The sequence below is a fragment of the Megalobrama amblycephala genome, linkage group LG18 (assembly GCF_018812025.1).
Source record: "Megalobrama amblycephala isolate DHTTF-2021 linkage group LG18, ASM1881202v1, whole genome shotgun sequence".
Lineage (NCBI taxonomy): Eukaryota > Metazoa > Chordata > Actinopteri > Cypriniformes > Xenocyprididae > Megalobrama > Megalobrama amblycephala.
Window position 1 is genome coordinate 40,057,572 of NC_063061.1, and position 12,544 is coordinate 40,070,115.

Here is a 12,544-nt window from a genome sequence, read left to right on the forward strand (position 1 = left end):
AACAGCGAACAGTGCTTGATTTTGATTCAGGCAGCGTTACAGATCAGAAGTCATAGTAAACCGACCGGCTTTAACTTTTCCAAGACTCCATCAATGGTAACTGGAGAAAAATGACTTCACACTGATAGTGCTCGGACCATTGGATGGCTGAAATTGTGCTCCATGACACACCAAATTAGCTTAACACTGCATCATTAAGATCATGGCTCTGTTAAGGGCACAAGAAAGTAATTGCTGACCTAATTGTTAGTTCATTTGCTCAATCATGTATTTGCTATAACAATGAAAATATTTGAAAAACAGCTGGAATTCTTAGAATTTATAAAAAAAAAAAAAAATAATAATATTGCCACACTGACAGCTCAAGAAGGTGTAATTGTGCAAATAACATATTGTTTCATTTTAAAATATATGTTACATTCACCGTCTCATCCTGTTCGTTTTTGACTGTCACATGCTCCTTTGTTTTCAGTTCCCGCCACTCACCATGGACACTGATTACACTCACAGCTGTTCGCCATTAGTTTTGTGTATTTAAGTTCCTCCCTGTCCTCAGTTCAGTGTCCGGTGTTGTTCATGTTACGTGTGTTCTATGTATCCTGTTTCTTCCTGGTTATTAAACTACTTTATGTTACTTGTATCCTAGTTCCTCGTCTTCCTTGGAGTGCTATTGTAACAATATATATAAAAAATTTAATCCTAAAGTGTTTTTCAAGTGTAATATTTCTGTAAAGGTTAGGAACAGGAAAAGTGGACGTTTCTGTAGAATGACCCAGAAGTATTTTGATGCTGAAGTTCTCCCATCTTTAAATTTTCTTAGAAATCTTCTTGCATCTTACTTGAAAGAATCATGTGCATGTTTTACCTCATTTATTATTATTATTATTATTATTTAGAACTATAGTTATATGAGTGCTGGAATGGACTTTTCTTGTATTTCTCGTTTTGTGTATCTTTATAGAATCAGTTTTATGTGAATCTTTGTGTGCTGACATATTGTCCAGGACTGCCTGATAAAAGAGATTGATATCTCAATGGGATTATTACTGGTAAAATGATAAAACAAAAGATGGATAAATAAATGAGATACTGAGCTGAATTCAGTCATGTTCATCAGTCTTCATCTGAATCTTTATCCATTAGCGCCACCTGCTGGTGAACACTGGCACTATTATAAAATCATTAATTAACAATACCCTTAATTTAGAAAAGTATTCTTCAAAATATCCTATTAAATATTAGATTTCACTTGTTGTAACATAATATCCTATCCTCATCATTACCTTTCTTTTGACACTGAATCATAAGTGATGTTTTGTGGCTGCTGTAACACAATGCCTTTCAAATACACATGAAAAAGATGAGTAAAAACAAAAACATTATATGTTCAGTAAATTGATGTTTCAGGATTTATTTTCATTCACTCTTTCAGTTCAGCTGCCAGAGAATAAAGAGATCAAGTTCACCTAAATATAAAAATATAAACTGATCCATGTCAAACACAGTGCTGTTGTGTTAATTATCTTCTGATTAATAAGGGTTTAAATATATAAACTCCAGTTAACTGCATTCAGGTGGTATTTGAACATAATTAGTGAATGCTGTCAATTCTGAATATTTAATTCATTTGAGATTAAAGAGTAGTTGCATTAAATAGAATTAAGATCTGGTTTCACAAACAGAGTTTAGATTAAGCCAGGATTAGACATTAGTTTAATTAACGTTTAGCTTTTATGAACGTGTCTTAGAAAAATATTACTGGTGAATCTTGAGACAAAACAATGACACGGACATATTTTAAGATGTGCTTTCAGTTAAACAGATCAAATTTTAGTCTGGGACTAGATTTAATCCTTGTCTGTGAAACCGACCATGTGTTTTAAATGATGTAGGATAAACGTTTGTTTCCATCTTTGATCATCAGATGGAGCAACTAGATTTCACTGCAAACTCAAAAGCCTCTTAGTTCAGATTAGAGACAGTGATGATGATGATCCAGTTATAACAACTTTTAATCAATAGATGGAAAACCGGAATACAGGCATTTTAAGTATATTATTTGTCAATTCTGTCCTGCATAGAAAGTAATCACACCAGTTTCCAAGAGTTTATCATCTCAGTAAGAGAATATTAACATCTGAACTCAGTGAACACACATTTGAATTTGATGTGTGAAGTTCAAAACTGCATATTTAATATTCATATTCTAAATCAAGTTAAATATCATTCCATACTAAAGGTCTGTAAGTTTGTGCTGAAAAGATCATCTAGTGGTTAAAGATGGTAATAACAGTTTTGTACTTCTAATCTACTTATTTCATTACAGTAACACTATAGTAAACTGTAAATAACCAGCACACGTATTAATCAAGGTTGCTTTTTATTTTATAAACTGCTCTTTTTGTGTCAAGTGAGGTTACACAGCCACGTCTGTTAGCTAAATTAAATATTTATTGAGCATTGCAAAAAAGCATTTAGACATTTAAGAATACATTTGTGACTGAGAACACTTTCAGGTGTAATGTCGTAAATCCACTTTCATGACCTTCACTAAGAGTTCATCAGAATCAAATAATACAGACATGAATCCCTGCTGATCATGTGCTTCACGCAGCTCAAAAACAGAGATCATGAACGAGACACTTGGATAAAAACAGCTTCTGAACGGAAGTAAAGTAATGACACATTTAAAGATGTCAGAATAAAGTGCCTGAAGTCACAGAACTGGTAAAACTCTAGACAGTTTGAGCAACTGCTGCCATGAACATCAGCTCAAACAGAAGGACAGTGTGATCTCAGTGTTTCTGCCCCAGTTTAACACAGTTCAGTGCAGTGACAGTCATGAACACTTAAAAACAGTGTTTTCACAGGAAAATATTAGAGTTTTGTGTTCCAGTCTCAGTCTGAATCATCGACTGACAGTGATGAAGAACATCCTGATGGTTAGAAGAGAAAAGCTGCTGCTTTCTGAAGAGAAAAACACAATGTTAGAAATCAAAACATGTTTAGATTTATTCTGTGATCATGAGTGAATCTCTCACCTCATCTGTCCTTCTGGATCAAGAGAGACTGAAATCAAACAAGCTTTGAGTGAGTCGCAGGATTTCACTTTCATTCAATTATATGTATTCAGTTTAACTTAAAGCCCAATGTAAGAACAGTCATTTATTATATATCTGCACTGCACAAATCTTATAAACATCCACATCATATCCAGATATTGTTCAGTGTCAAACTTTCTTACACTTTGGTCGATTTTTGTCGAGGCTGTTTTTATGCTGCCGATTACGTTGTTTTCTGAATCCACGGACATTTTCTTTTCCTCTATTCATTGTTTTTTTCTTCTGCGCAGGTTTGGATTCATCTGTCTTCTTTTTTTTTTCTTCAGCTGTGTTTAGTTTTCTTGTCATATTACTGGCATAAAGTCTTACTTTTCTTATTTTGAGGTTTCAGAGAACATCTGCAAAACACAAAATATATATTATTTAAGAGAAATCATGTAGTTCTGACTGGACAAATATAAGAGTGATCAGATATACAGTGCAGGCCAAGAGTCCACAATCTGAGATAAACCTAGAAAACATTTTGGATTTTGAAATATTTAACATTCTTCACTTTTTCAGGTCAGATATAATTAATCAAAGGTTCACAAATGACTGATTATTGATTAAAACTCCTAAAAAGAGTTTGATTTTCTTGCTTCGACTGAAAAACACACAATGATCTTTTAAACATATTCAAATCAAACCAAAAAAGCGACATACTAATTAATTCTCTAGCGAATGCTTTCCACTCGAATTCTGCAATGTCTTTAAAGAGTTGATTTAAATCAGAGTTATGCATTATCATAACAAATGACAGGATAAAACACTCACCCAGATCCAGATCTGGAAATATGTATTCCTATTTTAACTCCTGCATCAGATTTGTTTTGTTTCATTTATATCCTCGGAGAAGACGTCTACTAAAACATCAGATTTGATATAATCACAGCGGAGAACAGCAGAATCCAGCAGGAAATGACTGAGGAAATATATCAAAAAGCTTCTGTGACGCATGAAGGAATGCAGAATGTGAACTGGTTTAGCCTCTTTTTCCCCTTTAAAATCGATCTTGTCTTTAATATTTTACAATAACTGATGAGCAAGCTGATTTCATTACAGGGTTTGTCCACAGCAAGAATAAAGCCATTTAATATCCTGTATGACATCACACAATGAGTTCATTTCAATCAGCAAATAAAAATCTCGTTTTCCACAAAGTATTTGCAATATTCATTGCATTTCAGGAATGTTTGTTTTGCTACTGGGTGTAACACTTCACTACTGATTAATCCTGATCTCAAGGTCACTCAGAGCTGAATTCAGTGTCAAGGCTGTTCTTTTTTGACTGATTCAGGATCAGATCTTTTGGGAGATGAAATCCAACCACATAATCTCCAAATGTGCAGGAAAATGAGCATAAAACACACATCTGAAACTAACTCAGCAAACTAACTCCAAACGCAAAATTGATTTATAACTCTTTAGTGGAATCTAAACATTAACTACAGCAGCCAAATGAAGTCTAACAGAGTGTGTGAATGACATCATTCAAAGCAGTCATCCATAAATAACACATTACTGATAAATGCAGTAGTGTAGAGTGGCGACCTCATGTGGTGATCCACAAACCTGAATTTGGTCATGTGACCATAAATGCAACTGAATAGTCCTGCTTGCAGGCAGTGAATTTTCTGGATAATTGAGATGCATATATGCATTGTAGGGTGAATCCTTCAAAGCAGATCATATTTCAACAATCAAAGAAAAAGAATATTTTTGTTGTTGTTGTTGCTTGAAATATATCTATTTGGCAGACACTTCTATTTGAAATGGAGAAACACACACACACACGCACATACTGTACACACTCTCTCTCTCTCTCTCACACACACACACACACTCTCTCTCTCACACACACTCATTATACACACACACACACAAACTCTCTCATACACATATATTTATACACACACACGCACACACACACACACACACACACACACATATATATATATATATATATATATATATGTATGTATATATATACTAGCAGTCAAAAGTTTGGAAACATTACTATTTTCAATGTTTTTGAACAAAGTCTCTTATGCTCATTAAGGCTGCATTTATTTAATAATAAATACATAAAAAACAATAATATTGTGAAATAGAATAGAAATATTTAAAACAGAAATCTTTTGTAACAATAAACACTACTGTTCAAACGTTTGGGGTCAGTAATTTTTTTTCTTTCTTTTTTCTTTGTAAGAAATTAATACGTTTATTCAGCACAGATGTGTTAAATTGATAAAAAGTGATAGTAAAGCTTTATATTGTTAGAAAAGATTTATATTTTGAATAAATGCTGTTATTTTTAACCTTTTATTCATTAATGAATCCTGAAAAAAGTATCACAGGTTATAAAATAATATTAAGCAGCACAACTGTTTCCAACATTGATAATAACTGAGTATCAAATCATCATATTAGAATGATTTCTGAAGGATCATGTGACTCTGAAGACTGGAGTAATGATGCTGAAAATTCAGCTTTGATCACAGGATATAAATTATATTTTAAAGTATATTAAAATAGAAAACTGTATTTTAAATTGTAATAATATTTCACAATATTATTGTTTTTTATGTATTTATTATGAAATAAATGCAGCCTTAATGAGCATAAGAGACTTCAAAAACATTGAAAATAGTAATGTTTCCAAACTTTTGACTGCTAGTGTGTTTATATACATATATATATATATATATATATATATACACACACACACACACACACTCTGAAAAATGTGGTTAATTCAGGACAATTGGGACATTTTTCCCAGTCATCTCAGTGGCAAAAGTGTCCAAATTTACCTGAAATCACCTCTATGCATTGCAACTTGCACTTGTAGATTTTTAAATAATTAGTACATAACTATATATGTATTACAGAATATAAAGGTTCAGCTTAATAAGTATAAGCTATAATAGATGTGCAGTTTCAATAAAAACACTGATATTCTGGAAAACATACAGGCTAAACTCCACCCCACCCAGCAGTCACACAACACCAGATTACACACGCCGAACTCTCTGTTTTTAAGACGGACAGGCCCCGCCCATCACGTATGTAGGCGGCTCACATCAAATGCTCTGTTTTGAGATGTGGGCGGAACGTCGAGTGACGCTGGCCAATCAGAAGCCTCTCCACCTCAGCGAGTCCAGAGCGCCGCGCCCCAGTCTGAGACGCGCACCGACAGAAACAAACGGTTGCAGAAAGAAATACTGGACACAATCCCGGTCCCGGAGAAAACCTCGAGCTCCCCGCCTGTCCCCGAGCCGCTGTGATTCCAGCCGCACATTTAGACCCAACAGAAGCGTAAGTTTGAGTCCTACTTTTGTTTTCTCTCTATGGATTATTCTCCTCAGGGTTTTAGTCGCGCGGCCTCAACGTTAGCGCGCGAGCTAGTGGCGTAAACGCTCGCTTTCTGCAGGACACACGCGTTTATCGTGTTTGTTTTGACATTTTTTGTGATTTGGAGGTCACTTGACCGTTTTCTGACACGATCGAGAGTCTCGGTAACGTTTATTATGTGTAGAAACAGGAGCGCGGAGGCGCGCGCACCCAGGAGCTCTGGACAGGACAGTCGCGTGAGGGCCACTGCAACTCTGCACGAGCACAAATGAAAATACTGAACGTCACTTTTGAAGTTGGAAATATTTTGTTTTCTGCGAAATGTGGTCATGTTTGTTGCGTTTCTTTGACTTTAGAAACAGCGTCTTTAACGCAGGTTATGTTAATTGACTTTAAAGTGATATTTGTTATGTCATCTGCGACATTAAATTCATATCAGGCATTTTTTTATTACTTAAAGCGCATTTTCAACCTGGAATGGACACTAAGTGGCCATCCAGACAGTTATAGGCCGTGCCTGTCTGATATATCAGTTTATCATCGGTTAATCACTAATTCTCATAAGGCCTCTTGTGTTGTGGGACGTGTGTGTTTTTGTGCTGGTCACAGATTGGGCTCGTGCATGTGTCTCTGGTGTCCTGACAGACTGTCAGTCAGAGAAACAGAAAGACTGAAGCGTCTGTCTGAGGGTTTGAGTCATAAGGGCATTACAGATCTGTAGGGCTGCAGTGTTTTTATAAAACTGTGGCAATATCAATATGATACATAATGCCATTAAAGGATTAGTTCACTTTCAAATAAAATTTCCTGGTAATTTCCTCACCCCCATGTCATCCAAGATGTTCGTGTCTTTCTTTCTTCAGTGGAAAAGAAATGAAGGTTTTTGATGAAAACATTCCAGGATTATTCTCCTTATAATGGACTTCACTGGAGTCCAAATGGATGAAGGTCAAAATTAGTTTCACTGCAGCTTCAAAGGGCTTTAAACGATACGTTTAAACGAAACATTTTCATCAAAAACCTTCATTTCTTTTCGACTGAAGAAAGAAGGACATGAACATCTTGGATGACATGGGGGTGAGTAAATTATCAGGAAACGTTTATTTAAAAGTGGACTAATCCTTTAATATAGCCAATTAATATAGTTCTTTATTATCTTTTCGATTGCCAAAAGTTGTTGCAACTTACCTATATGCTTTTTTTTGATACAATAAAACCAACGCCATCTTTATTGTTTGTGTCACTGCATATTAAGTGCTGATTTCAGATATGATAGTAGACATTCTATTTCTGAGATGCGCCAATCAGAACAGACTGGGCCGTCTGACCAATCAGAGCAGGGCAGGCTCTCAGAAAGGAGGGGTTTAGAGACTCTGAATCTTTGAACAAATCGTTTTTCAGACTCCATGAGAAATGAGGTGATGTGCGATGTATATTATGAGAAAATTAAATTGTTTTTTTTTTTACCTTGAATGCATGTAAATCTATTGTAGGAGACTCCAAAACAATATTAGGAACCTTTTAAAGGGAACCTATTATGTTCCTTTCCTTTCACAAGATGTAATATAAATCTCTGGTGTCTCCAGAATGTGTCTGTGAAGTTTCAGCTCAAAATACCCCACAGATCATTTATTATAGCTTGTCAAATTTGCCCCTATTTGGGTGTGAGCAAAAACACGCCATTTTTGTGTGTGTCCCTTTAAATGCAAATGAACTGCTGCTTCCGCCCCCTTTCCAGAAGAGGGCGGAGCTTTAACAGCTCAACAACAACAAAGCTGGAGAATCTCATGCAGCCAAAATGAGGATTGTCAGTAACGGTGTTCAGCCTTACATTGTTCAAACCGGAGTCGACACTGATGGAGAGACTCAGGAAGAAGTTACAACTTTTAGAATGAAACTGGACGTTTCTGAATGGTTAGTGGATAAATGTATGTTGTTGCTGTGGAGTTGATTCAACTCATCCACTAGCATGTGCCGTCATGTTCATCTTTTGTGTTGAATTGACCCTCCTTGGTGAAGCAGTCCGGTGTAAAATGACGGCATGACAACAACACTCTACTACAACAACCCAACATGGCCCCGCCTCCTTTGTTGTGTGTTCTCTGGGGCGGGGTTTATGTAAATTTTACGGTTAGTGATGTCACCAACCCAGGAAGAAGCTCGTTGTAGTCCCTACCAGCCATTTGTTGCGATTTCTGTAAAAGAAAATATCTCCTTTGCATTGAACTTTGAGTGTCGTAACTTTGCAGATGTTGTTTATGATCAAACGGCAACATTACACACTAACTGAAGTTAAACAAGTGAATTTATAATCAACCACCCCTTAAAATAGCATCTTTACTATAGAATGAGCGCTCACAGGTGTGTGTTTGTTGACATATTATAATGGTGGCTCATTAGTTTAGTGTTGAAGTGATCAGTTTTATGAATTATTTATGTTTCAGAGGTGTGATGGATTGAGTGAGCAGTGAGTCAGCACACTCCTTCTCTCGCCTGCGACCCTCTAGAGGCACGAAAATGTGTTTCTCATTTTCATCTCGCGTTGTTTAACTTTTTCCCCTCTTCCTTTCTCCACCCTTTCTGTTGCGTAAATTCTCATACGTGCAATGCTCTGTTGCCTTAAACAGGAAATAGTTTGTGTAGCGTGTGCAGCTGTTTGCTAAGCGTTTGTCTTGCTCAGTATAAAAACTGTTTGAGAGCATCTAGAGTAAAACACTGCTCTCTTCCAAAGACTAAACCTCCATGGGCAGCAGTTTAAAGCACAAAGCAAAAAAAAGTCTATTTGTAATGTTTGCAGAGTGATTATGCTGCTTTAAGATGCTTACTTTTGGCCAAATTATACTTTGCAGAGAAAGAAATCCTGTAATGCATTGTGACAAACTGTGAAATCCATCCATGGTGGACGAAGCAAGAGAAATGTTGTTTATCAAAATACTTCTAATCCATTCACTGCCAAAAAAGTATTACTTATTGGCAGATAAATAAAAGTATAATTTATTGTCAATATGTAGAGTGTGAAGGGTGCGGTCTATGTAGACATCAAGGCATCTCACTAAGTACTGGAACACAGCCCATATGTTTATAATTAATAATTCATAATTATATGGGGGGTTTTCAATGTGCTTTATTTCTAAACTGATTTCAGAGTCAGGAGCTTTAATTCATTTTATCATGTCATTGGTGTTATTTGAAATATTTGCACAGCGTAAGGATGTTTGTAGGAGTCTCTGTGTTTGGTGTTTGGTGTATGTGAGTTATGTAGTTTATGTGCACTATTCAGATCTACTGGTCCACGGCCACATTTAGACCCCGCCGTGTGCCAGGAATAATGCAGACGGACAGTGCCATGACATTCCACAAATACACAACATGTGATTTAAGATGTTAAACAGCTGGTGTGTGCTGTGGTTACAGTTTTCAGACGTAGGCAAACTTTGTTAATGTACAAATAGAGACATTTCAGGGCAAGCTATTTCGGGTAATTAGCTATATTGCATACTGTAGCGATTTTGAGTTGTGACAAAATGTGTGTATACACCAATCAGGCATAACATTATGACAGGTGAAGTGAATAACACTAATTATCTCTTCATCACGGCACCTGTTAGTGGGTGGATATATTAGGCAGCAAGTGAACATTTTGTCCTCAAAGTTGATGTGTTAGAAGCAGGCAAGCGTAAGGATTTGAGCGAGTTTGACAAGGACCAAATTGTGAAGGCTAGACGACTGGATCAGAGCATCTCCAGAACTGCAGCTCTTGTGGGGTGTTCCCGGTTTGCAGTGGTTAGTATCTATCAAAAGTGCTCCAAGGAAGGAAGAGTGGTGAACCAGCGACAGGATCATGGCTCATTGAAGGCTGGCCCGTGTGGTCCAATCCAACAGATGAGCTACTTTAGCTCAAATTGCTCAAATTGCTGGTTCTGATAGAAAGGTTTCAGAATACACAGTGCATCAGTTTGTTGTATATAGAGCAGCTGCAGACCAGTCAGGGTGACCATACTGACCCCTGTCCATCGCCGAAAGTTGAATGCCTGATTATGATTGGCTGATGAACATTCTAAGGCATGCAATTATTTTCCAGTAAACGCACGGCTAAAGTAGTTCCAGGCAGGTTTTGACCGCATTACAGTTCCATATCACTTTGCCAAATGATCTCAACTATTTCTAAGGTTCTTAAAGCCTAATAACAGACATTGATCAAGCAAAGAACTGACTGCATAATGGTAATCTTCACGTTTTGAATCTTTGAATTTTAAAACGTAGAACATTATGATCACACCCACATAAACTCTCCGTCCCACACACTCTCACATGATCACTGCTCCACGCCCTCCCTCACATCTGTGTAGTGTTACGGGTGAGATAATTCACACACTTCTACTGGAAACTAGGTCAATGAGGAAGTTCCTCATGAGTCGGTGATAAGATGCAAATTCATGCAGTTGAACCCCTGGGCAGCTTAAAGAAAGATTCAACAAAGCCCACCAGATCCTAGAACTGATCCTTTGAAAGTTTGATTTTAATTTTGCTGTTTTATTCTTTGTCTTCTGCCCTCTTCTTACTCTTTTCCACAGCGTTGCATCCCATTTTTTTTAGTCTTTTTCCAAATCTGAGGTGTGATAAAATGGGGGTTGCATGACACTTTGGTAGTTCAATGGCCTCTATTTTAATATACTCTAATGATGTGAATATGGCAGACCTGCAAAATTTAACAGCTCCTGCTGCAGTTAAGATTTTATTTTGTAGTTCAGAACGTTTTTATGTTTTCTGTCTTCGCTGTCTTTCTGTCTCCATATGAAAGACACACTCTTCCTCCAACTCTGCAGGTGTTCCAGTCTTATATGCATTTATAAACTGATCTTGGTTTGTTTGGCTGCTTTCAGCCACTACAGACTCTCTCTGATCGCCTGCTGTCCGGTTTAACCGTGCCAGGGAGTTCTGGAACTGGTTTTGGCCCGTTCGGATGGGCTTTGGCCTTCATCTGAGCCTGCTGGTGGGCTGAGATGGATTTGACTGCCATTTAGAAACTGTCAAGAAGCCATTATTGATGCAGGAAATTCATGCAGCGAGATCTGGCTCATTTGCAATGGCTTTACAGGACTTTCCAGTTGGAGTTTTCTTATTTTCTCCATGGAATTTGTAGGAATTTTAAGGAAAACACAATTGTTTAGACGTTTTTGCAATCGATATTGCTGACAGTCTGCCTGCTGATAATGAAACTTTCCAGATGTTTCCAGACAGAGTTCAATCTTAAAATGTGGCCAGAGGGAAAACGAAGGATAAAATGACCGTGGGGGCTGAGAGGCCGTAAAGAGTCAAAGATAATAAAAGTGTAGATGTTGATCATGCAGAGTGTTCAGGAGTGAGTGTTTCAGTGAGTGGGCAGAAAACAGGACCACGAGTGACCGTATACTATTACATAATCCTACAGGTTTCCATGGAAATGTTTTGTTTCCATAGCGACTACAGTCATGCCTACACATCTCTGTGCTCTTAACACATACGCAAGCTTAATATAACGCTATAATATAAATCTCTGGGCTATAAACATCACTTCTGTCTGCTATGATAACATTTTACTGTTAAATGAGCTCCGCAAAATGATTTAACAGATTAGAAGGGATATATATATATATATATGTAGGGATGCACCAAAAGTTTGTCTACTGGTTTCTTTTACTCAAGGAAAAATTAAAAAAAATGCCATAAAATGCCATGTTTTTCCAGTTTTTGGGGGAAGACTGCATTTCATGGCATTTTCAGGGAAAGGAATATTCTAACAGAAACCCGGTATTGAAAAAAAGAGCTATTTTACATATGATGAGATTCAATCTGCACAACTGTGGAAGTTGCACAACCAGAAAATGCAAAAATGTCCTAAAAATGTATGCATTTGCATTTTTCGAAGAATAGTAGCCTTCTATTACCTGAAGAAAAAGCACATACATTTCATCTTTTTATTTATTATAATTGCACTTTTTTTGTTGGTACAGTTGTGGTTTTGATTAAACTATGCTTGTTGAATCATTTTTAACTTAAAACACATTCTTACATTTAATAAAATCATTATAAAAAAAAAACTCAGTAGG

General features: G+C 36.6%; 1 protein-coding gene and 1 long non-coding RNA gene across 19 annotated transcripts in view; one reads left to right on the forward strand and one right to left on the reverse strand.

The window, feature by feature from the left end:
* Nucleotides 1-2,667: 2,667 nt before the first annotated feature.
* On the reverse strand, nt 2,668-4,391 carry LOC125252918. The gene is made up of 4 exons (XR_007181304.1): nt 3,876-4,391; nt 3,245-3,460; nt 3,042-3,069; nt 2,668-2,967 (listed from the first exon to the last, which is right to left on the reverse strand). It is a non-coding gene; the product is annotated as an uncharacterized LOC125252918 (long non-coding RNA).
* Nucleotides 4,392-6,209: 1,818 nt separating this feature from the next.
* Nucleotides 6,210-12,544, forward strand: part of add1 (adducin 1 (alpha)) — a 38,995-nt gene continuing 32,660 nt past the window's right edge. For 6 of the 18 annotated variants that reach the window (XM_048165232.1, XM_048165235.1, XM_048165234.1 and 3 more), the window contains exon 1: nt 6,211-6,419. The gene's annotated coding sequence lies outside the window, so the exon portion shown is untranslated. Of the gene's footprint in view, nt 6,420-12,544 lie in introns of all 18 variants that reach the window. The other 12 variants (XR_007181163.1, XM_048165242.1, XM_048165240.1 and 9 more) reach the window with 3 other exon arrangements.